This window comes from Corvus moneduloides, chromosome 3, assembly GCF_009650955.1.
Source record: "Corvus moneduloides isolate bCorMon1 chromosome 3, bCorMon1.pri, whole genome shotgun sequence".
In the NCBI taxonomy this organism is placed as follows: Eukaryota; Metazoa; Chordata; class Aves; order Passeriformes; family Corvidae; genus Corvus; species Corvus moneduloides.
In genome coordinates this window covers 119122865-119149439 of record NC_045478.1, presented here as the reverse complement: position 1 = coordinate 119149439, position 26575 = coordinate 119122865, and the positions used below count along the sequence as shown (strand labels likewise).

General features: G+C 44.6%; 1 long non-coding RNA gene across 1 annotated transcript in view; it reads right to left on the bottom strand.

Moving 5' to 3' along the window:
- LOC116441644 overlaps window positions 1-26575 on the bottom strand; it is a 232620-nt gene that overhangs the window by 134049 nt on the left and 71996 nt on the right. Inside the window, exons 2-3 of the long non-coding RNA XR_004239201.1 lie at window positions 17368-17424; window positions 3788-3971 (exon numbers count right to left, since the gene is read on the bottom strand). This is a non-coding gene — a long non-coding RNA (uncharacterized LOC116441644). The remainder of the gene's footprint in view (window positions 1-3787; window positions 3972-17367; window positions 17425-26575) is intronic.

Genomic DNA, 26575 nt, shown 5'->3' with positions numbered 1-26575 from the left:
CACCAAAACAGACTGTCACTACCTATAAGGAACCAAAATGTTTTAAATACGGACTACTGCAAAAATATGAAACACCTTTTTTAGTACTTGGTTCAAACAGCGGGATCGAGGGGGGAAGGAAAATGGCATTTCCACTACTCTGGTGTTGAGGATGGATGGCTGCTCACTGCACCAGTGCCTTTCCAAACACCTTACTGTGTCTCTCACAAGATAATTTCTTCCATAGTCTCTTGTCCCAGAGACTCCCAAGCTTGGTTGTGTTTTTAAAAAAGAGCTTTCCTGGAAAAGCTGATGTTAGAATGGCAGTGCGAAGTTGTACAAATTTTATCACTTCTGTGCTTCAAGAAAATCTGAATTAAACCCTCAACTTGTAACACTTGAATCCATTCTTCCACGGAGCTGGACCAAGTGATGAGCCAGCCCATGGCAGACACATCTGCAGCAGAGACACAGGGCCTGCTTTTACAGCAGTAAAATAATAAATTTTAAAAACTCCAGGCCTGTAGTTGTTCTTGTTTTGAGTTCTTACACTGACTACTTTGCCCATATACCGCCTGAAGATTTTGGCCGTGGTGCCTAATCAGAACAATAGTTCAGAAGAAGCCAGCAGTCCTGGTTACAATTAGTTGGGACTATTTTAACTACCTGTTTGGTTGTTACAGATTTAAGAAGGACTGGCTGGTGAGAAGAAGGTTCTGGCAAAAACATCTCTGCTGAGTCAGAAACACTTAGGGATTTTTTATTTTCTAATCTTTATTTTCTACGTTCAGCAACATAGTTTGGAAAGACTGCTTAAAAAACCTGAGATACATCCTTTCCTGTTTTTCATATCCATTCCTGACTCTTAGCTCTCCAAGGAAGTCTGTATTTCTTATTTACACACAGCGGCCAGCACAGCACCCTCCTGTCCCCAGAGCTCAGTCAGAAAAGAAATAAAAACAATCTGAAGAACAAGTGGATCACACAATCAGTGTGATCTTCCCCTAAATCCTGGATGAAACACCTCACGAAATCCACACGGGAAAGCCTGAATGCATTAACCAGAAAAAAATACTAAAAAAAAAAAAAAAAAAAAAGAGATCTGTGAAAGAAGTTCCACTTAAAATAAAAGGCAGCAGAGACCAAACTCTAAGAGTCCAGGTTTCAAATGAGCTTTCATTATTCATTGACCCAGGTTTCTTCTTTGTGCTATGCAGAAAGCAAAAGGTTAAACTGGTGCCGATGGGAGCAGGGACGGGAGGGTGGGTGCTGTGGACAGCTTGGCCCCACAGAGCTGGGGAGGGGATGCTTTGGCTGTGCACTCAGAACTTCCCAGCACAAGGGTGCAGCAGCTCAGCTAATTGGGGAAGATAAAAGGCAGGTTTTTATGAGACAGACACCATCATTATCAGAAATGAAGGATAAAAACTTGAGCAGCTACATCTTATTTTATCGCTGGGAAGTCTCAGAAGGAAAAAAGAATTATCAAAGTTTTTGATAGTTCCATTTAACCACAAGAAAACTATGTTAATGTAACCTTAAAGGTTTGACTGAAACCTATGAAATCAAGGCAACTCACAGTCCAGGCCTCAGCTTCTTCCCTAAGCCACCTGTAGTGCTGGGTCTGTGTGAGACACAAACGGTGCCTGCTTGGGGACAGTATAATTTATATGGGCAGACCACGCTGCTGTAACCCCAAAACCGACAACCAGCACAGCCCCTAGAGCTGCACACAAAGTGGGCTTCTGTTTCCTATGCTTTCCCTCTGTTTCTCATAAGGAAAACATAAAGACCATAAGCAGTTTCATCACAAACAAATCCAACACGAAACTTCCCTCTCCAAAGCGCAGCCAGGCAGTGAGAAGCAAATGCTTTAATGGCCAAGTTGAAAAAGCCCTGAAAGTCTGGGTTTCTAATGAAAATACTGACAGAGCCTTAACCACCCGGCAGCATGAGCAGGCGCCACCATAATGACCATTTAAGCCCTCTTTTCTGAGAAAGGCTTGGCCCAGCAGCACAGGAGGAGTAAACAGGGCTGGTAACTTAATGACCTTTGAGCATTAGCAGATGGCCTTTTTACGAGCACAGATTAGTAGAACATGGGAGTTTTTAATGGCTACTAACAGGTGCCAAGGCTGCTTTTCCCTTCTCTACCTACCCACAGCCAGTAAAGCACCAATCTGCTCCCGTGCCATCCTTTATTCGTCTTTCCACCCCAGCATCTTGGATGACACAGCAACATATGTCCTGCGCCATCCTGGCAAAGCTGTAGGTTAGCCAAAAACACGAGCACCTCACCTTTGGATGATGGCATTATCAGCTAAGTCCTCATCACAAGATCACTTCTGAGGTACAGCCAGTTCAATGGGGATAGTCAAAACAGTTGCCCCTTCTTTCTGGTTCAAGAGAGATGTGGGAAACCTCAGCAGCGAGTTCCAGAGCTGTTTGAAAGCAAGAGGGAGTCTAAGCAAAGCCAGGGCAGGGGATTCTTTTATTTACAGCATCATGGTGCTCACCTATGACATCCCCAGCTCTGCCCCATTAAAGACACCCTGGTATCTTTATGAGCTGGGGCCACAGTAAATGCTCCATTCATGTCTCTGCAAATATTCCCTCACCCAGCCTTATCCTGGCCTAGGAACAACTCAGAAGCACACCAGGACTCAAGGCAATTACCAAATTGGCTCCTCTGCATTTATCTCTGTGGGTGGGTAGAGGAAAGCCCTCACAATTAATCTCAGATGCTGCCTGATTAGACACAACTCAGGGGTTATGATCCTCTCAGAGCCGAGGGGCCTGCTCAGAGTCTGGAGCTGCAGTGAGCCAGCTGAGGCAGCTCCTGCCCTCACCTCAGGTATGGGGAATCACACACAAGTGCAGGTCAGTGGCTACTGAGTGGGAAACTGAGGAAATGTAGGGAAAAAACAGCAAGAGCATGGCTGGGGAGCAGATTATGGCATCCTTCAGCCTCCATTCTTTGGGCTTCCCAATCTTGGCCTCTCTTCTCTCAGCTCCCATTACTGGCCTCCAAATCTCTTAGCCTCCACTCTCTTGGCCTCCCACTCTCAGCCTCCACTCTCTTGAGAGATGCCATATGCCAGTGTCTTATTTTTCCGTAGAAAAAGATAACACGGTGCAAACTCCAGATTTTGTAATGTGTGGTGGCAGTGCCAATCTTGCAACTGTCAGGTTGGAATCCCTTATTAGAAGGAACATATTATGGCTGGGATTTGAGGCAAAACACCAGGGAAAGAGATTGGAAAACTCAGGGAAAAAAAAATTCCATGATAAAACAATTAAAATTTGCCACGCAGAGGAATTCATCGTGTCCAGAACAGAATTCCTGGAAAGCAGCACCGTGAGAAGCTTTATGCAAAGTACTGCAAGAAAAAAGCCCCCAGCCCAGACAGCATGAGGCAGTGAAATTGGGAGTCTGCAGAAAACAGTGCATTAAACCATCCACTGTGGGAAATGACACAGGAGAGGGGATGTGGAGCGTGGGGAAAGGAAAATGCTGGCAGCGGCAGCAGCAACAGTGCCAGCACTGGGCCCTCCTGGCACCACTGCTGGTGCCTCTGGGTATGGGGAGACACAGCCCCCAGAGGAAAAAGAAGGTCCAGCAATGGTGCACAAGTCAGTGTGGGGCTAATCCCAGTGGTATCGTGGAAAAAAAATCCAGGTACTATAAGGAAATGGAAAAGCTAAAGATGGAAGCTCCCAACAGAGCAGGGCTGAAGGAGCCGATGCAGGCCTCATCCTGTCATACAGGTGTTTACATAGACAGGAAATAAGAGAATATTTCCATTACCTAACAGAGAGGTGCACTCGGAAGCTGGGCTAATGCCCAGTGTGTTGGATATGTCCACAGGGTCCCTTTCCTTCCCGCTCATGATTCCCTTTGGGAGCTCTCTTGCAGTGCCATTGGGATTGTGCAGCGTTTCACGAGAAAATGCAATTTCTTGTTGAGACACGGGGTCTGCTTCTGGCTGAACCTGAAGGAAAGAGGGATAAAAAAACAGAATCAGAGCTTCAAAAAACTTTGGGAAGAGTATTGCTGTGCAAAAGCTAAATGAAACATGAATTAAAGGTAAGAGAAGGATGTGCTAAAAGGCCTGATGGTCTAGTGACATCAAATTTCAGAACAAACAGGAGTAACTTATAGAGATGCCAGATCTGGCAGGAGTTACTGATGTCTACAGACCTCCCCAATGAGAGAATTAAGCCAAACTCTTGAAACTGCATTGTCTAAAGAGAGACCTGGGCTTTATGTGACAGATGTGGGGATCCTCACCCTGCAACCAAGCAGGCAAGCTCAGTTGTAAGCCCACAAAGGGGCATGGGGTAGCACGCTGCTGAGCCCTGAACTCACACAGCCCTGCAGAGCCCTGGTAAATGCATTACAGGGGAGGACCCAGCCTTTCATCAGCCTCCAGCAGGAAAAGGGAGAAAGTCCTCTGAAGTGGGTGTTCTTCCTAGGAGCATTGGGCCAGAGGCGGAACACGGTGAGGCAGCTGAGTGTGCGGACAAGACACAACCAGAACTCATTAACTCACCGCTGTGGTGCTGGTGGTGCCTCCAGGGAGACCACACAGCAGCACAGAAAACCCTGGAGACTAATTGAACATGGTTAATTATTAGGTAGTTTAAGATATATTTGAATTTCTTTATTGTGTTCATGTTTGTTGCAGTTATTTTTGGCTGGGGAAATGGTACCTTGCAGGAACTTTGGAAAGAGCCATTTGGAAGGGACTCGTGTCCCTCGGGGCTGGGGTGACACGTGGCTAAGCTACCTCAGTCCCCTCCCAAGTCCCTCCAGTGCCTGCCAGCATCAGATGGCAACCTGCCCCAGTACATGCTCTTGTAAAAGGACACCGCAAAGCAAACACCTTGACTGGCAGGAGGCAGGTTTCTGCTGCAATCCACAACATTTGAAAAATAATTTGTTCCGTCAGTGAAAGCCAGCAGTGGGGTCACAACCCTCCCAAATACCACGATATAACCATGGACTTGGAGGTCTAGGCTTTAGCCGGCCTAAGACTTTATGAGCTGGAAATCTGCTCAGAAACTTCACCTTCGTAAAGGTGGATCAATTTACGTCCCTGCATCAAGGGCTGGCTAATGCTGTGGGTTTCTGTGCATGAGCTGAAGAGCGAGGCCGGCCTAGTGCAATGGCATAACCAGTGCAACCACATCAAAGGCAGTGGAGAGACGCTCTCTTCAGTGGAGGGTGCACTCATGTGACTGCTCTTTGCCGGAGATCATGAGATTATATGAACGCTGAAATTTAAAGCGAAATCGGGTGTGAATTAAGTCGGTTGAGGTGAAGGGAAATGCGTGCGGGAGTCTCTGCAAAGCCAACACACAGAAAAGTTTTGTTCCAAACTATGTCGAGTCTAAGCCATTTCTGCTGAGTGTTCAACCCACGTTTCAGCTCGCCTGGCTCAAGCTCTGAACACTGAGACCCAAGGATCTGCTCTGCGGAGAATTAATTCCTGGCAGCCAAATTCAAGACTCCAGACACAGGGGATATTACTCCCAGGGACAAATTTGGCCACTGGCATCCGTATTCAGCCCTGGATGAGCAGGAATGACTTCCTCGACTTGTAGAGCTGATTTGTGCCAGCTCCGAATTTGGCCCTGTGTCTTTCTCTTTGTTCCGTGTATAGTTAAATAGACAAGATGAAAAAACCATGACTAATTAGACTGTTAAATTAAACTGCTTTAAATTTATTTTATGTGATGCATAAAGTTCATAAAAAGAGGTATCCAGAGTAGTATCAGTGACCTTTCTCTAGGAGCTGCAGTCCACCCGGATGCTTTTTTGAACCAATTGGCTGAAAATTCCTGGATTTCTTAACACCTTTTATTCCCTCTCTGCCACTTTCAAACCTGAAGGATTTATTTTTATCAGTCCCTCACCCACATAATGACTTTAAAATTCCTTAGGTTCATACCTTAAAATATAGCTGGGAATTAGAAGTAATGCCAATTAACAAGTCAAGGCTCAAAGGCACTGATGGAGTTAGCTTGCACTTCTCCCTGGAAAACTGTCATAAGTATATATAAGGATCTGCACACCTCAGGATTTCTGTTCGGAGAACTCTGTTGGAAAGCACCTTTTCCATGGAATTTGCAGCCCCTCCACCACTGTGGTGTCTACAGACTAGACAGCCCTGAGCCAACAGGGGTAGTGGTGACCCAGCACTGCCCCACAAGTGCCTCCCCAAGCCTGTCCTCCCCTCAGGCTCTGGACTCACAGCAGATCCCAGCGCCCCTGTTTGGACAGGCTCGGCTGGCATGTCTGTGTTTGGACCCGCAGGGCTGTCCTCACCACACCAAAAAGGCAGTTTATGTGCTCCAGGTGTCAGTTGGTTCCTGGATCTGAAAACCTGGAACTTCGAGATGGACAAAAACCCCTGATTTGATATGCAGACATTCCTCCCACTCCCATTTACCAGGCACACAGATAAAAGGCAATTTGGTTAGACCTCGTGAGCCTCTGCTCCAGGATTTGGCACATGAAGGAGGCCAGAGTTTAGTTCCCAGGTCTGTCGGTGGCTTCAGGCAAGTTATTTCACTTCCCCCAATTCAGTTTCCTCCTCAGTGGCAAAGTGGTGCCTGCAATATCAAATAATATGTTTTCCCTCTGGCCACTGCACATGCTTCGTTGTTCTGGAAAAGCTGCTTTTACCCTTCAGGATCCCTTGCAGGGTGGGGGTGGCTGCAGAGCCACATCCAGGCACCGGGGGAGAGGGGCTTGCTTGGGAAATTCAGGAAGTGAAGAAGTTTTTTCTTTTGTAACCAAGAGCTCCTTGCATCCTTTTACTGCTGCAACCAATTTTGCTGTTAAGATAACCATCCCTATTTCCCATTTTGTTGAGAGTCCTATTGGTCATTCACCTCCTAATTCCAGGTTCAATCTTTCTTCCCGTATGTTGTCACCATCCTGCGAGCCCAGAGGCCAACCGAGTCCAGGTCAAATTCTGCCTGCACGAGCTGCTGGTAGCAAAGTTTAGTCCCCTCTGGAAGAAAAAGGACGTGAAACCTCCTCGTACCCTCCAAGCCCACGAGCTGGGCAGGACAGCACCACATCCCCATGGCACTGGGATGAGGCACTTTGCCTTTCCACGCCCGAGGAAGACAAGTGCGGAGAGCAGATGGCTTTTCAGAAGCCTAGAATTGTATATTGTGGCTGTGGCATCCCCTGCTCCTGCTGATGCTGCACTTCCCTGCCTTGTGCTGCTTTATTTGGGAAGGATGCATTCTCAGCAAAGGTGTGAATATCGCTCCCCTCGCAGCTAATCCTGACACGCCAGTGGCCCACAAGCACGATGTATTGCTAAGCAACACTTGGCAAAATCCATGCCAGGTTGTGTCGGCCCCCTTTGATGTTTCACAGAAGCATTGTCATTTCCATCTCTGGCATTGTTTCCAGCATTTTGGGTGTCAGTGTTCCTGAAAACCATCACAGAAAGGATGTTTATTGAACTGTCAGAGGGTGAATGATTGACACTAGGCACAAGTACTTTTCATGTTCAGGTTTTGGCATGCCACAATTGGATTATTTCCTGATAAATGCCATCCAATTCTACCAGATGGACCACTGAGAGATATGCCAACCTGTGTGAGAAATGGAGTAGATGCTCAGTGCCACTTATTGGTAGATGTGTGCTTCTCCAGTCTATCCTTTTGTGTAGCTGCAGGGTATTTCACGGAAGCAGTGACTTTTGTGATGCTCATAATTAGAAGAGCAAGGCAATTTTCATTGTGGAGAAGGGTAGGTTTCAATGCCCAAATCTGATTTCATTCACCTCAGTGTGGAAGTGCAATACCTGTTCCTCTCCTCTTAGATTTAATGTGTTCTCTGTGACTTGAGCATTAAAGAGCCATGAATTTTGAAAGTTAGGTATTTCTCATATATAAATAATTTCAATAAACCGATCCTCTGCCTTCCCCTTCATCTTTTCCTAATGGCTCATTTGCAGATCCGAAAGCAATACGAGGATTGTGAGGCAGGTGAAACATCTAAGGCAGAATGTATTATGTGTACCATCCAAAGTTTATTAAACGGCTGAATTCATTTCATTGACACTCAGCCGGAGAGGTATCTGTGGTCTCAGGATGATGGAGGGACAAGTGGCAGCATGAGGGGACAGTGTGACCCAGGCAGGAATGTCAGCAGTGGAGAAGGTTGGGGCTGTCAAATTGCCCCTGGAGCTATGTGGGGAAGAGGGTTTAAGCAGGAAGAGCTTTTTCATGGACACTGGTGCCTGTGCTGAGCAGAGCAGAGAAGGCAGGAACCATCCCACACACCCTCACACAGGCACTGGGTGAGGAATTGTCACGGGGAACAGGAGCTTTGCTTGCTGGCTTTCAAGAGGGAGGGGAGTTGTCTTTTTCTATTTGTTAGAGGTGATGCAGGAGGAAATCCCTAATTCTGCAGAATGGAAAGTTGGATGTCTGTGAAAACACAATTTTTCTGTCTGAACTGACCCACTAGAGAGACAAAAGAAACATGAAGTTATCTATTCCTGTAGTCCTCAGCACTTTAATATATACATAAAAAGCAGGGCCTTTGTACTACACCTAATGAGCAGAAGTGAATAATGTGGTATAATTAGCTTCCCTTTCTCAGCCTGCTCTCTCCGATATCTCAACACACTTCTGACAACAGCATGGTACAAGTGGTGACTGGTGCCTACATCTCAGATTTACCATTACTTCATTGTTCTGTGCTAACACATTTTTCATCTCTGCCATTATGAGGGCCTCTCTCTGCCGCTCTTATTTCTCCATTTCAGCCGTGGGCTCAGTCCCTGCCAGCTAAAATGAAACACAGCTCAGGCAGAGACTTCGGGGAGCAGCGGCTGTTATTGCATTGTCCCCTCTCCAGAGACCTGCGGTCAAACCCTTGGGTGCACACATGCAAACAGCACCCCTCAAAAACCTGTCTGACTGGCAGCCCAGCCCTGCCATCACCTAAAAATAACGAGTAGAAAAACGTACAGTCCCCCCGTCCCCCCTTTTTTTTCTTTTTTTTTCTGGATGGCCTTGATTAACTAAGGCGTCGGGTTTGCAATGGTTTGTGCATCAGCCGACCTCTGTGTCTCACCAGGGCTTGGGGATCTCAGAGCTGTGAATTTCCAAAGTTCACAAAGCACTGAGAAAAAGAAATTTATACAAAATAACCTCCTACTATTCCAGAGGAAAATGCAGAATAATAGCCTTTTTTGTTTTGCTGTCCTTACAAAAGGGAGCTGAGAGGCAAACCGATGATGCAGGACTTGCAAAAACCAGAGAGATCAAAAAATCCTGCTCCCAAAACAACCCCCTGTAAAATTATGTTACTGGGGTTACTTCCAAGAAAGTGACTACAATTTTGATTGAAGATTTGTTAGTAAGCTTACAAATCAATTCAAAACCAACCCTGTTTAAAAACCTGTTATGCAGAGATGCAGTAAAATGAAATGCACGCAGGTAATACTGCTGGTCTTGAGAACTTCAAAATTTCCTCAAAGTAATAACTTTAATTCAGTTCTTTCTGGCATAAACTTTTTCATCCCATTATGTCAAAAACTGTATTATCCATCCATTTGTCTGTCAGAACGATTCCCCCTGGGCCCATATACCACTGGTTCTTCTATTCTAAACCTCCCCATTACATCCTGCTATCAAGAGTCACAATTTTCAGCGAAAGTCTCTTGTGACTTTTGACAATGTTTTACAGTGAACTAGACCAGGAAGCTCAGAGTTAAAGGAAATCTTCCATTCTGGCAATGAATATGTAATAGGCATTACACTGTGCAGTATACCAAAAATGTAAGGTTCATTAAGTCTTTCAAAGGCAAGAACTTCCATGTAGCTTTGAATGAACCTGTCTCTGCAATGGCATTAGCAAATGATATTTTGGGGCAGGAGATATTAATACTACACATTAAGGAACAAATTTGTTTAAATGCTATATAGCTCTGCGTGGATGCAGATGATCCAAGAATAAATAAAAAGTGAATAGTCGTCCAACTTTATATGTAAATTGTCTTTGGCTTATATACATAAGAATGCTCTTTGCTACTAAATTCCTTCATATTAACAAGCAGGAATGTAACTAATATATAAAATAAAGTCATTCTCTTTAATGAGAATGCTAAATATTTTAAAGAAATGCACAGCTATGAAATATTGTCAAGGGCATTTTTATACTTAAGTTTAAGAACACTTATGACTTAACTGTTGAATAATTTAACACATTCAGCCTTGAAGTACTATTTATGTATGTTTTTTAATGTTCATACTTATGTAGGCTTTTCTTTGCTCAGGATTTAGGACCTTTGATTTCTGTTTATAAAATTTACATCTTTAATCTCCCAGCTCTGTGCATTTCCCCATTTGACTCCTGCAACAATATAGGCAAAAAATGCTGAGAGGAAAAAAGGAGCTAAAAGCCTCGTGCAGCTTGGAACAGGGACTGTGTGGATTTTAGCAAACATAAGGACAGATTTTAAGGAAATGAGCTCCAAGTAGAAAACCTCGACAAACATGAGCCACCTGTACAACTCAAACGGAGGATTTGCAAATGGGTTTATGAGCTTTCTCTGAGAGGCAAAGAAAGCCCCATGAAGGGCCCTGGCATGTCGTGGGAACCCTGAGTTATCCCACACAGCTCCTTCCAGGGAGCCCTGTGCCCGGCCACACGTTTTCTGGGGAACAGGGGAGGAATTCCCCACACAGCACCTGGGTGGGTGGTGGGACACAGTTGAGGCTGGGGGAAATGCCACCCCAGCACTCCTGACCCCTCAAGGGTCCCTGGGGTCTGCCAGGCACAGACCCACCACCACGTGCACTGGGGCAGGGGCGGTGATCCTGAGAGCACTCGGCTTCAAGGCTGACCTACCTCCACACCCGAAATGTTCAGGGTCAGTCGACAGAGCAGCACAGAAAAAAGTTTTGCTGAGTGATGGAACAGAAGCTGAATTCTCCCCACGATTGTGATATTGCATGAAATTTGCTCTGGGATAAATAAAAACATCGACCGAAACTGTTTACAGCATGTCTTGTCACCTTTCATTACGGTCTTTCGCAACACGCTGATGTTTCGTGACACAGCAGATGTAACTTGACATGTCACACACTGAGCAGCAACTTTCAGGAATTTCTGAGACATGTTTCTTTCAAAAGCAGTGTCTCGACCAGACAGTTGGTCCACGAGTGCATTTAAAACTGAGGCTAGAAGAGCCGGGCTGAGATGCGACAAGCATCGCACGCAGAATATTTGGTCTGACTTTTGCTCTGTATTTTATGTGCTACAAGCCATAGGCAGGGAGATGGACAGATCATCCAGCACGATGGATGAGCTGCTGCCAAGCTGATGTTACTGTATAACTATGGGCCCCTCAGTACCCATTCTGCCTCTGATAGTCATCACTTGCCAGTGTCCAAATGGATTATATATATCTGGCATGTTTATGGTATAAAGGAAGATGAATCTGAATATCTGCAAACCTTGGGCTCACAGGATGATGCATTTGGAAGGGAAAACAAGTTTTTCAAGGGCAAAAAAAAGTTAGCAGGGTTTTATCAAAGGGAATTAACCTAACACCTCCTCGCATCAGGCTGCACTACCACACATTGAGAGATCACTTACCCGGGGAGGCAGAAGGAGAGAGTGAGGATTAAGAGCAAGAACCGCCACATACTTTAGCACAGGGATGTCTTTCTAGCTGGAAATTCTATGTGGTGGTCACTGGCACACTGAGCTGAGCAATTTCTTTAGTGCTGATGTTTATTCACAGAAGCAAATCAGCAGAAATAATCCCAGGGACCTGGTTCTATGAGGCTCATCAAGCTGGATCATGGCTAAGCAGGAGACCCTCAAAGCAGGAGAAATAGGGACCCTGGCCTGCCCTGCAAGAGACACCCTGCTGGATCAAACCACTGAGCAAAAGCTGGGCCACATCAGCCTTCCCTAGTGAATGCTCTAGGAAGTGGCTGCTTTCTAGGTCATGGGCACTATTTTCTCAGGAGAGGCAAGACAGAGAAGCATGGAAGACTAGAAGAACTGTGAGATACAGAACGATGTAGGATTAAGACAAGAAAACTACTCCCTTGCTGCAGTGGACCAGATCCTCCAGCAGCGGCGATGGGCTCTGAGCACTGAGCCCATTTGCACTGACTCAGCATCGCTGCAATGTAAGTACCACCCCCACTGGGGTCTTTAACGCTGCAGCGCTGTCAGCACGGGCTTTGCATCCCAGGGAGGAGATACCTAATTTGCTCAGAATAACTGCTTGCACTCCCTCTGCCTCCGCCTTCCAACAGACCTGAACAAGGGGGCAATTTGGTTCCACAAATGCAGCCTTAAATTAAAATATGTAAATAAAAGAGAGAACTGGAGAGTGAAAACACTCATCATCTTCCCGAAACTAAGCGACTCGACGTATGTCCTTGGGATATCGGCAAAGGGACCCAGGAATCTCAACAAGAAGTCAAAGTTTACAACAGGAATTCAAGACAAAATGAATGTTGCAGCTGTAATACACAAACGCACAACCTTGCCAAGCCTCGCTCCCTTACAAAACACCTAAACCTCTGCATCTCATAGCTTCAAGGACCTCTTTTCCAAGAGTGCCTCCTGTAAAGCTTTATTTCCTTTTGAAGTCTGCTTTCTACTTTACTCTATTTTTTTGCTAGGAATATATTTAGGTAGGAACTGGCCTTTACATCCACAGGCAGCCGTGGCTATCAGTCAATCTATCAGCAAACCGCTCATGAAGTTCACTAGACAAAGGGTTAGTGCAGCTAGTACCACAATAATGTAGAAACAGAAATATTACAAAGTAAAGGCTTATAAAATAATAAAAATTCTACTTAGTTCAGATACCTCCCAGTGCCTTTGGCAAAATACCTTAAGCATTCCACATAAGGCGGGCATTGTCTTTATAAGATGGCACCTCATAAAATGGTATTAAATATCACCAACGGGGCTTCATATTTCATCCAGCAGGGTTTAGGCCAGACATGTTCTATATCACACATTATTAGAATGACATCTGCTTTGCAAGTTGTGTACCCAGGAGCATACCTTGATAACTCATTTCAGCACTCATTCTCGAGGCTTCTGTGGCTTCGTAATACCTAATATGTTTAACTCATTTTGAACAGAAGTCTAAAGCCTGTCGTGGCCCTCTGGCCAAAACTGTAGCTGTCAGGCAACGGAGCCAGCTATCAAACATTACTCATTTATCATTAGTGGTGATGCAGCTGTACAGAGAAATGTACCCACTGAAGTGAAGGGCTGTCAATTGTTCCCTGTATAATACTCCTCTCCTCAACAGGGCATTTCGCCATGGAGGTACAGCTAGAGCACTCTGCTACTTCCCCATAGCACGGAATTTATAGTCGCAAGGAAATGGGGAATGCATTTTCCTTTAAATGGGCCTGCCACGAGATGAATAAAGCAGTCATCAATGGGATCTATAAGCAGAGAGGGGCGGTGCACTGTTTATAAACATCACACAGAGGTGTGTATCCACACCAGCGCCTGTGCCTGTGTGCACATACACACACGGGGTGTTTAGAAAGAAACCCTCTGGATCTGCACTGGTATTTACAAACTGGCACACGATCAGTACCAAAGGCTCTGCTTCCTCTTTGTTCGCCATTTCCATAAGAAGACTGGAATGTGCAATTTAGGCTTCAAATTTCCATGTCTATTCTGCTTGCAAAACTCCAACACACGCTACCTTGAACTTCACTATCCTCAACTCTGCTCCCTAGGGAGGAAAACAGCCAGATTAAATCTATATGAGAGATCTCCTGACTGCAGACACTACTGCCTTTATTCACAAAGGCAAAGCACAGCAATGGTCTGGGAAAGCACCACGGTTAAGATACTATCTCCAGGCACCTTTGAACCACTGCTGCATGCAAATATTTGTACACATGCATTATGAAGAGAGTGTGGCACAAGTCCCTGAATTTTGATTTGTCTCTATACAAGTGAGATACAGAGGAGCGAGACAGGCTCTGGTGGTGAAGAGCAAAGCTCTGGCTCCCATATCTTCCTTTCCACTATCTCAGTGGGGTTTCTCTTCTGGAGACCACCAAGGCCAAAGGGAATCTGCTCCTTGCTTTCAAGGCAGTCACACAACTACAAAAATGTCAAAAAGGGGTACTTCAAATCAGGAATCCAAATCCATCCCTAGCAAGCAACTGGAATATAAGTGTTGCTCCCATATAAAATTCTGACCTTGGTCCACCTGTGCCCAAGTTTCTGGAAAATGGAAATGATCTGTGCCTAGAAAATGGTTTCAGCTCTTAAAGTGAGGAGCAACCACAACCATGATGTGACTTTGAGCAGACATTACGCAAAACCTCAATTTTATACCCGAATTTCCAGCAATCCTGGATTCACCCCAAACAAGTTTGCTGAAAAATCCCGTAAACTTTCTCCAAAGAGCTTCAAGAAAGCCTTTTGTCAAACATGGTCCAACTAAGCGAAAACCATGGTCAGAAGGACTTTTGTTCCCCCTTTTGCCCTTGTACAAAGTATCCATGAATTCTGCCATAGATAATGCCACCTTGTCAACAAAACAGCAATTGAACAATTTTACATGTATTATTACATATTTCTGGTACACTTGCACTGTGGCAATACAAACCCAGTGACAAAAACACAGCTGTGCTTCAGTTCTGTCCCAAGTTTAAACACAGTTGCTCGCACCGACACGGTTCTCATCCATAACAAGACAAGTAACAGGGAAAGGGAGGAAAAATGCAGCCCTGAAAGTCGCAAGTGTGGAACTGCTCCTGGGGAAAAGCTCCCCTCCACCAGAATGAGCCAGGAGTGGACACAGGTAAACTTGGAGGTGCCTGGGGCAGCTATCTCTTGAAGGCATGCCACTGAAAGGGAAGTGCCATAGCCTAGTTTGTGCGTGCTGAGGATCTTTTTCCTCCTCTTCCCCACTTCTGAACACCACTTACACCCAGTGGTGTAAGGACTACGCTCCCTCTATCCCTTCTGCTCTGACCACTGAGCCAGGAGGCTTTGCATTACTTCAGAAACACAAGGACATTTTGTGCCAGCTGAAAATGAACGCAGTAGGGAGGAAGACAATGAATGACAAAGCTCTCCTGGCAGATGTGGGCTATAAAAAGAGATCATGATGTGGTGAAACAAGTCTAACCAAAGGGGTTTGCCAGAAACATGGTGAAACAGGCTTCAAGTGTGGAAATGACACCACCAAATTCAGAAAAGAGAAAACCAAACAGCCTGAAGCTTAGCAAGCAAGCAGCAACTTGGGGCACAGTGGAATACCGAGGAAAGTGGAAATAGCGACTTCTGTTTGTGATTTTCCTCCTCTACAGCCCGTGGTCTCCCAGGGAAAGGACCTGGCCCCTCACTGGCAGGGTGCAGAGCTGAAGAGAGGCCAGTGGCACCTGCTCCTGGCAAGCTGGGCTGCAGCTCACCACGTTCCACAGAGCAGGACCATGGCTGCCAGGCTCCCTCTCTGACCTGATCTGATCTTATCTGCACTTCCAGGTGCCTCTGGAGCCCAGTGCTCTCTTATTACCATCAGTCTGCCATAACAAACTTGGATACATTTGCGTTCATTCCTTAGCCTCCTTATTTAATGTAGGAATGGGCAGAGGAGCACTGCAAGGATGTGCGAATGGCGGTTTCATTAGCCACATTTTATTTCTAAACCAGCAAAACTCAGCCTTTGAAGGGGGCCCCTCCTTTCTTTTTTTTTTTTTTTTTGCCAAACCCTGGACAGAAGCCATCTTTCCGAGTCAGAATGGATGTACATGACGGTGTAAAATCCCACAAGCCTCTCCTCAAAACAGCCACAGGGGTTTGCAAACAAGTCACAGAAAAACCCTCTTCACCCATTCCCTCAGGGCTAGGCAAGCTCCCTCTGAAACACTCCCAGCTGCTTTGTGCTCAGTGAGTAGCAAGGCCTGAGCACAGGCTTTAAAATAGTGTTACAACTAGACCAGGCAAGGAAATTATTGACTTTTCAAATATTCCTTCTGTATTATTACATGTTAAGAGAAATGATGGGTTTGGTTATGACTATCAAGTTAAGCAGGGGCTGGAGAAGCAAGTTGTCAGCTTTCCTCATAGGAAACAGCCACGGCTGAGCTCTGCGTGTTAGATATGCCAGGACAGGGAAGAGCTTAATTCAAACTGCTCTGGGTGACTAAGATGAACTTGATCTTATCATTGCACCATGACTTTTGTGGGTTACTTTATCTTCCACAGGACACTCACCCTTCCTATTGCTGCTCTATCTCCTTGTAACACCTTTACACCCTGTTTCCTAAGTGAGGTATCTTCCTCTCTTTAGACTGAGCTCACAATCACCTGCTCCCATTCTCAGCTGTACCACTTTGCTCCATGAGGTCTCCTCAAAATCCCTGCAACACTGCTTTGGGCAGAGATGCTGGGAAACCAGCAGCAATGATGGGTTGGGAGCTGGCAGCCTCAGGGACCGGCCAGGAAGTGGCAGAGCAGGGGGGCAGCAGGAGGGCTGGGCACCACACTGTGCCCCCACTGCCCCAGCTGTGCAGAAACCACCTCGTGCCCCGAGTTTCTGTGGGAACCCTGCTGGCTGCTGAGAGGGGTCAGTGTTCATTTCAAACATGCCTCAGTGCACCGTGGTTTCCCACAGCTCCTCGAGGTCTGCGCTGTGATACAGTTGGTGAGTCATGCACAGATTAGTCATGGAGGGGATTTATTCTCGTCTGCAGAAAGTCCGGCATGAGTAAAGACAATGTAAGTTTGGCAGCGGCTTGTTTCGGTTCTGGCCGGTGCCAAAGCTGAGCTGTGTCTCATCCCCAGGTGTGTGGCTCAGGCTGGTGAGGCAGACAGGACCACACATCCTTTTTAATGCCTTTCTGCCCACACCAAAACTCTGAGTCAATGCAGGCACTACAGAATGGGACCAGCTCATCTCACAAGCTCCTCTTCAGGCTAATGACACTTCCACTGATTATTGACCTTCACCAGGGCCAAGCTACCAGGAAAGGCTCCAAGCCCTCCAAGTCTCCCACCAAAGCTTACCAGTCACTTGGATGAGATCTTGGCTTCATTGAAGCTGGGAGCAAAACACTCATGCAAGCCTAGCATTTTACTCCTCAGTGATCAAATGATGCAGGAATCTAATTTTCCTGTATATCTTCCAGTCCCAGAGCACCAACTCCCTAAACAACTCCTGGAGATTTTTTTAACTGTAAAAACTGCTTTTTTTTCATTTCTCAGGGACAATAAGATATCCATCAATAACAACACATTTCCGACCAGGAAGCTGTCTGGCATGTTGCTGCCATAATGTTAAGTTCCAGGTAATTTTTCCTGGATGAGTTTACGCAGTGAGTGTAAAATCGTACCTGCTGACTGTGGCAGGAGTCACGGGTCTGTGGGACGCTCCTTCAGAACTTGGGCTTCTGAAACGAGAAAATGTTTTCATTCATATTTTAAAATTCCATTCATTAACAGGTGTATAAGGTTTGACTTCTTCAAAGTATGCTGCAGACACAGCCTAATAAATCTCCATGACACCTCACTGCATCTCCATTTTATAGATGCAGTGATTCGAATATATCCAAGTGAAATGACTTGCCCAAGGCTAATGAAGGAATCAATGTCAGAGACAGGATTAAAAGTAGAAAAATTCCCGGCCCCCAGTCTCATAACCTAACTGTGGTCTGCATTTCACTCATATGAAAACAGAAAAGGGAAACACATCTATTTTGAATATTGTGAAAAGTAGTTCAGAGCAGATGGGCAGCCTGATGTTTTAAAATTGCTTTACTTTGTCATAAAATATCAATAATACACAGGATGTGGTTCTTGTCCAAGAGTATACCAAGGTGTGAACAGCACAATATGTGTCACTGGTAGCTTTCAGAGCAGCTGAGATGGCACTATAGAATAAAATAAGGACAGTCTTTGAGATGTCTCTCCTGCCCTGTTCCTTAAAACAGATTTCTTCCCGTGTGCTGCAGCCGGTAAAAGCAGCTTTGAAGCTGATGAATACCTGTTGGGTAATGAATCTGTAGCGAGACACTTATTGTCACATCTCAGAGGCAGAACAAGAGGTCTGTAATGCCCATCGCTCAAAATTTTGGGTGGCTCTAGCCACCTCTTTCTTAGATGCTAACACAGAGCAAGGCAGCATCTTCTCTGTCACCAGAACGTAACGGGAAGACAATGCACCTGTCTAGCTGTGTAGAAGAATAATTTAAAAGGGGAAAAAAAAAAAGGAAGGTACACTTGTGTCATTAAATATTGATGAGTAAGATTCATTGACTGAGTGAGAGACAGTAGGATATGGCTTGAAATAAAACCCCATGAGGGCCACACCCCCTAGTATGCCCAGGGCCATCCCTTTAAAGGTAGGACAATTATAATTAATTGAGCAATCTGACAGAAAGCATACATCCATACACTGGAGCAGAAAGTGACACTGTGCACGGAGCCATCATGGACACTTGAAGGGTTAATACTGGTTCACTAGACCAAGGACAGTAAATTCTGCCTGTGGCTACCACCAGTCTATTGTATTATTATTGCAGGCCTTAGAAACAGCTTTTAATTTTAACCCTTTCCAGCCCTCTCTTCTATTTTCTCTTTATAAATAATTGGCATTGAATAAAATGGCATGAAATCTTCGTAGTTCTACCTTTCAACAATTTCTTTTCACTTTCAGCATTCAGAACACTGTGCAAAAATAAAAAAGAATCCAAAGAACCTGAACTTCCTTTACCTATAACTTTTAAGGTTCCCACAAAACTGGGGTCCTTTCATTTTGTTGCAATCAGTCCCCACTCTTTGCTGCAAGGATGAAGAATCCCATCCACCACTTACTGGAAATGGTGATATGAGTATTCAGAGTCGTGACAAACACACAGACTGAATACAGATAGCCCTGTACCCCCTTCAGTCTTCCCGACACCTGCATTCATCCACCTGACTACGTTTTTAAGATGACGCGCTGGGAATTGTTCACGCCTGTAAGAGCTGACAAATCAAACACGCAGGAGCCGTTGGCTACCTGTAATGAAGAAATCTCATTCTGGATGACAATTTCAGCAATATGCTGAGCACATCCTCAGCCTTAGACAGGCTAAAGAGAAACAACCAACGGAGAAGGGATTATATGAAGGAGTGCAGGAGACAGCAGAGGACTGACTCAGTGACCCAGGAGGTCTTTCCAATCCTATATTTCTATGTTTCTATCTGTTCATATTGAAGTTGATGGGAGACATTTCCACCGACTTCAAAGGGCTTTTATCCAGCCCCAGTTTCATTTCTTTTCAATATATAGATGCAAGAGTAATGTCACGCATGATTTTCACGAGACATGCTAATATACAATCAGTTCTGGGAGCAGCAGAATGAACCCAGGTAGATAAATTGTTCATCCCAAAATGCTAAACATGCCAAGACCTGAAAAATATATCTCCTCGTATCTGACTTGCAGACAAGCCCAGCAGTTTCACAGCTGGATTTCCAGTCATCATTAAGCCATAATGAATGATGCCAAATAAATTGTCCTGTTACCTAGTTCCACTTTTTGTGCGATACAAGGAATAAGATGAACAAACATTTTTGATCGAGGGATCAGCTCACTACAAGGCTGGTCCACGTTTCCAGCAACAGGAAGGAGTGTCCCGTCATGAAACCTGTAGCTTTCTATGGAAGGTTATTTAATGCAAATGGGTCATCACCTGTTAGAGAGATGAGCCACAAAATGCTCAGGAAAGAGGTGTAGAAGCCTAATGTTGTTGGAGACAGAAAGAAAGAATGAGACGGTAGAACGGGGTGGGTGTATAATTACACAGTGTTTTCTCTTCCTCTCTTTTTTTCACTGAGCAGGCACTCAGCCTGCTCAGCAGAGTCACTCCAATATGTTATCTAATGGCTTCGTCGTTACTTGTGAGATTCCCCATCTGTGGGCAGACTGTGCCACTGCCTCGTTCAGCTGAGCAAGAGAACATTCACTCGCTCGCTCAGATCTGGGGGGACAGGTCTTGCTCTGGAGCAACAAAAAATGAGCTGCTTCTTAGTTAGGTCTGAACCTTTGTACTTAAGTCAGCCTTTGATGAAAGCTTCCTCTGGATTTCAACGCTGCTCTTTACAGCTGGACAATCTGCTGGCTCTCTCTGGCTCCGTCTTTTTTTTGTTCTTTACACTGGCATCGTTCTGATCTATGTGGTGGTCTCACATTTTCCTCCAGAGCTTTCTGCATCAGCCTTGTTTTCAAAGCCATATAACACAAGCAATGATTTCTAACCTGCAGTTGCTTCAGAAGGATGGATGTTCAGACATAATCAGTCCATTTTGCTATTTTTTTCACCTGTTATACAGTAGCTGCTCCTGCTGTTTGGATGCTTCTTTACTCACTCTCCTTTTCAATCTCTTTTGTCCTCATAATTTACTGTTAAACTCTAAGTGATTTATAAAACATGGAAAACTGTATTACACCCAGTTTAGCTCTGCTTAAAGCAGAGTCATTTCCTCCCGGTGGGTTCATGGTGCCTCTAATGAGGATGTTCCACAGAAGGACTCAGCCACTCAGGGGCACAGGTACAGCTACTTACTTTGACTCCTCAGATGTGGCAGGTCTTCCATGACCAGGACAGAGAAAGGACACCACACCATGAGAAAAGAGATGGCCAGGATGCTGAGATAACCCTGATGCGCATTCAGAGGTCTGAGTGCTTCGGGGCTGTATCTGGACCTCAAAACTTCATCAGGACTCACGCATAGGATCCACGAGTGGCACAGGTCTGATGGAAGCGCAGTTCCCAGGTAGCCCATATTTGAGAGCCCATCAGTTCATCCAGACCTGCAGAATCGCTCTGGTTGACGTCATGATTATCTCATCAGTGGCCACATATCACAGAGGAAAAGTTGTGGTTTGCTGTCATTTACAAGTGTCATCCTCTACAAATGGGAAGAGAAGTTCAAGAATGGCAAAGCTCAACTGATTTGAACAGGCACCAGTAGTCCAACGTGGCAAGATATTTTACCTGTGACTGTCACATCCAAACTTAGTAGATAGCATGCGTGCTTTTTATTTGATTTTTAGCAGGTCTCTCCACAATAAATATAAGAGCAGAATGCATAAACAAAGTGCCTGGCACTTACAGTTTATCTTGGTGACAGAAAATTTGATTGATGATAAGTTCAGAAAGTGGCAAATTTTGAACATAGGGTAAACAACCTTTCATTGCTGATTTTAATTATTTTTATTTTTTTTAGCTTGGTTCCTCTTAGCCGTCTTTTTCCAGCACTCCATCAGCTGCTGGGTGGGAAAAAAAAAAAAAAGCCTGCCCTATTTGTTCCTCATGGATTTTCACTGATCAAGTTGCATATCAGCAGGTTAAGAATTAAACAGAGAACTTTTGCATGTCACATTCCTTCTTCTTGTCTCTTTACAGGACAAAGACCGTGAGACAGACCTTTCTGCTTGTAAAATGCTAATTTTTAACCTATCCTTATTACCGCAATACCAAAAGAGTGCAGGGGTGCAGGCACACAAGCAGAATGAGGTAGCTCAGAAGAGATGCCAGTCAGAGAAGCTCCATTCATAAAGCACAGAAGGAAAAAATATTTTACAGAGGGGGAAATTAAGGCACAATCTTCTAGTGATTTGTGTCCAGGAGCTTCTAGGCGGAGCATGGACAAAGGGCAGGCGCAAGCCGGACCCCATGGCTGCTAATCTTGTGCCTTAGCAACAAGACCACTCTCCCTCTGTGCGCAGGCTCAGAGAGAAGAGGGGCAACCTTCTAGGAGGGAAATCCTTGTTGGATTAAGCACTTCACTTGCTTTCCTCTTCTCACCCCTTCCCTCCTCCAGAGCACGGAGGATGGGGAGGGGGCCAGGTGGTGAAACGGTGCCTGCCCCTCCTCATTCCCCAGCCCACCCCACATCCAGCAGGGTCCTGGGGCTCCGCTGAGGCCCCCGGATGCCCGCGCCCCTCGGCCGGGGAGGAGGGATATGATTTGTAATTGCAATATTTTCATTACTGTCTCTTAGTTCTTTGCACACTAATGTCAAGAGCTTTGTCTTTGTAGTGTTATTGGCATTTTTCATCATATTCATGAAGTGTGGGTCAATTTTCTTCAAAAGGCTCACTTCGCCAACTTGCCACAAAGACAGACAGTAATAAATTCTACTAGTGCACAGCGAAGGCTTCGTAGCTGCAAGCAACAATAAAAAGCAATGAGCTGGGTGTCACTAAGTAACTCCAGTTTACACTGCATTTTCTTCTTTTATTGAAAACTCAGAATATGAATTTATTAATGAACACACAGGCCTACTTTGAAGGGGTGTGGGGGGGCCCGAGTCAATTTATTTGGTATTCACACAGTGTGTGCCTACATTGTATTGTTTCATCATTTTATGGCCAGGCACAGCTTGTTAGGCTGTGGCCCTCCAGAAAAAAGCAGGCTCATATAGCAACACCTTGACGCAGATGTACAGCTGCTTTCACTGTGGCTGTCTCACCTTTAGCCCCGTCTGTCTACTGCCGGCTTTCATTTTCCGCATTCATACATCAATAAGCTTTGCATGCTGACACCTAATTTTGCAGGCTACTTTGGTTATGGAGGCCATGTTTTGCATATCACTACCCACCCCCTTCTGACATCTACTGCCTTTAAAGAGGGAGAGAATAGAGAGAGCACGAAAGAGGGATTCTTTTCTTCTCAGCCTAATCAGAGATTTCTTTATATTTGTCAAAAGCAGATCTGCCAAATCAACTTTAATTGATTCTTCCACAGTTCTCATGTATGATTTTTGAAGGACTGGGCTTGTGTTCCAAGACATAGTGTTGTGTTTCAAACAAATATGAGGTTTCTACAGTAAATCAAATTTGGATGCCAATTAGTTAGCATTTTCCATTCCAATTAAATTTGAGACCTTTCTGATTTTGAAAGACTTGTGTGTCTATGCCTGTGTGCATGTACTGATGTGTGTGTGCCTATCTCTATCTATTTTGGAGAGGCAGAAAGATATATACGTATAAAATATTTAATGTGCTCTCAGTGGTCTAATAAGCAGGGAGGGGTTAGAGCCACCCATTTAAATACACATTTTGGAGGATTTTTATTTTTTTTACCTTGTTTATTTCACAAGGGCTTACCAGCCCATTCTAACCTGTTATGTGACACCACAAAGGTTTTTACTTTCTCAGTCAGGTGGCTAATGTCATTATATCGTTGACAACTCATAAAATGTTATAATCTAATAGGGCCTTCCCTCCCCACACACACATAGTGAAAGCTCATTGTAGCAAAGAAAGGATTAGGGGCAAAAAGGAAGATTAATGTTCAAAAGAATGGAAGAAGGCTGAGTCCAGATAGAATACTGTAGCTTAAAAACAAATATAATTTGTATATTAAAATGTGTCTTGATCTTCCTAGATTTACTCTAAATAAACCCAGCATACAATACAGGGGATTTCCTACTGGATATTGAATATTTCAAGCAAAGTTTATATATTTGGGTTGAATCAATTTTTAAATGAATTCCTCCTTTTATGACTAAAAATCAGTTTTTAGGCAGACTCAGAATACAGAGACTAAGACTGAATCCCACACTACCAGGATGGGAAGGAAACAAAAGCTTGCTTAGGTTAGGTGGAACTCTCATATACAGTCACAGCCAACCATCAAACTATCCCAGACAATATTTGTGCTATGGACGAAGAATCTTCCCAGTACCCATGGCTCTGATTGCCACACAAGGGACAAACCTCTCACCAATAAGTTTTACCCTCTTGGGTCCCCAAAAGGACCTCAGGCCAGCCAGCCAGCCCAGCTCCAGCAGACATCAGGACCAGGCAGAGCCATTCCCATTCGTTTCCAAGAACTCAAAACCGCAGCAGGGAGGAATTCACCCTCAGCAAAATTCGGGTGGGAACAAGCACACGCCTGCATTTCTTTGGGTAAAGAGATTAATTAGTTTCTTCCTCTTATAAAACATAAATAAAGGAACAAAGACCTGAGCTTGAGAAGGTGAGAAAATCCAGGCACACTTGGCCAGCAGGGAAAAGTAATAATCTTCGGGTAGTTTGGTGCTAGAACGGCGTGTTTTGTATTTTCTCCTACTACACACAACTACTGGCCTACACCAGCAAAAGCAGTAAAATGAGGAATTATGACGGCTATTGAACACCATTCACATATTCACAGTGTCGCATCCGATGTCAATTAGCGAGCCTGTTTCCATAATTGTTATACAAGGGGAAAATCTACAGTGTTAAACAGCTCTTGAGTTCACGTTTCTGGATGGGCTTTGTTTGGTGGAGTGTTTAGCGCACATAAAATAAAATCCATGGGAAATCTGCCTGGCACGAGACCTTTGACGGATTTGTGTTGGGAGAGTTTTATATTCGGTTTAATATGTGTGGTTTAGGTTAAATTTTTCAAGCCAGCTTCTCTTTCTACCTGGGCAAAACCAAGCCTTTTGGGTGGGGAAGCTGCAGATTTGCTGAGATTTTGATTGGACTGAATGGGCAGGTTGAGGAGGAAAATCGCAGAGGAATATGCAAACATTTTGCAACTCTCAAACCAAAAATGTCTCCAGCCTTTCATATAAAATCTTTTGGACTCTGATATTTAGTTGCCAGCTTGAATAAAAACAAAAGGATTCAATGTTGAAATGGAACCGATGTTGAACGTCAAACTGGCCTTATAAAAGTTTGGGGTTTTTTAACTCTTTTTTTAATAAAAAGTCTAAAATTTAATGTTTAGTTCAGCTGATGATCAATTTTTCTTCTACATTTCAAGATCTGCAATAACCAACCAAATCCTCTATTTATCTCCCATTGTGCTGACTTCTGTAAAAAATGTGGCCCTTCAAGCTACAAAATGATAGAGGAAAATCAGACAATACAGAATAAAGTCTATAAAATCATGAACAGTATAGGGAAAGCAAACAGCAAAGAATTAGTCATTATTTCTCACAGCATAAGAACCAGGGCGCACCCAATTATGAGGCAGCAGGGTTAAAATAGCCCATAAGAAACATTTTTACAAAGAATAACTAAATTATGCAACTTAGTGCACAGCAGGTAGCACAGACCAGGAATATAAATGGATTGTAAACACGATTAGACAAATTTACAGGAGAGTTCCACAGAGGACTGCCAAGCATGATGATCCTGCATGGCCTGTGGGTTGTGAAGTCCCTAACACCCTACCTGGATAGGGCTCGGCAGGGGAGAGGTCCCTGTCCATGTACCTCCATCCTGACAACATGATGGTGACGCCGGGAGCCGTAATGTCACCCTCACAGTGTGAATTGCTCATGGAATGTCCTCCTCTGCCTGGAGATGCTAAAGAAGCGGCCAAAGGAAGGCTCCTGGTCTGAGTTTGGAACCTCCAAACCCTAAGGGAATTACTGCACTGCCAAGTGCATGCTGAGCCCTTGATCCAGACCACACGTGCAGCAAAAACAATGGCCCTGATGAGCGATTATGTGCCTTTGTCTGGAAAGCCTCCTACCAAGGTGCACTCGTGTGTCTGGTGTGCAACAGGGCTGTAGATTAAGCTCTTTGTGTGTTTGTCACTTTTAGGGGTATTTAATTGCATGGTAAGTAGAAAAAGGGAAAATTAAAAGAGGGCCACAGGCTGGTTTGATGATGGTGGCAAGAAGTGCCCCATTCAGCAATAGGAACACGCACAGGGAATCAAGATGGACACATAAACGTGGCTGATGTGAGCTGTCTTTAACTGCTGGCAAAGACCAGAGCAGAAGTTTTCAACCATTTCTTGATTTATGGACCCTTACACTTCCAACGGGGAGGTGATCACCTGTAACAGTGAATTAAAGCCTCCTGACAATAGGGTTTTTTTCTACTGCCTTTCAGGCACACTTTAGGGAGGTAGATCAGAGACCCTCCAGCCCCATTGGAAACTTACTGGCATAGGAATGAGCAAAGGGACAGGGATAGGCAGTGTCCAAGCCTGGGGGTTAAATTTGCCATCCCATCGCCATTTCCTGTCTAACTGTGGTAAAAGAATGATTTTTAAAAGCCTTCATTTTCCTTCATAGTTTTAAGGCTAAAAAGGACTATTAGATCATTTGTTCTGACCTTTTACATCTACAGGCCATCACACTTCCTCCAGTTTACGAGTACTTCCATAAAATAAGAGCCTATATTAATTTCAATCACCACTGAGGGAAATAAACCTGCTCCAGTCAGAAAAGGATCTCTCTGAGGTTCACCACTGTTCACACTCTCACCATTCACATCCTTTCTAATTACTGTACGATTTTCTCTCTGTATATCCATGAATGCATTGTTAAAATACTGGGAACGGGAGTTTAAATTACAGTGGCACTCCATTTTGGTCACACTTTACATAGTAAAAAGGATTCCCAGTGGAAAGACCTGCACAGCCTAGACAAGGGAAATAAAAACACCCACAAAAAAAATTTCACAGGGAGAAATCCCTGTTTTCCCCAGTTCTCATAAGCCCAAAGAGATTAAACGGTTGGTCAAAAGTCACCCCAAAGTTGGTGGCAGAGATGGAACTGAAACCTACTTTCTCAAGTCAAATCCAGAGTTTTAATCACCAG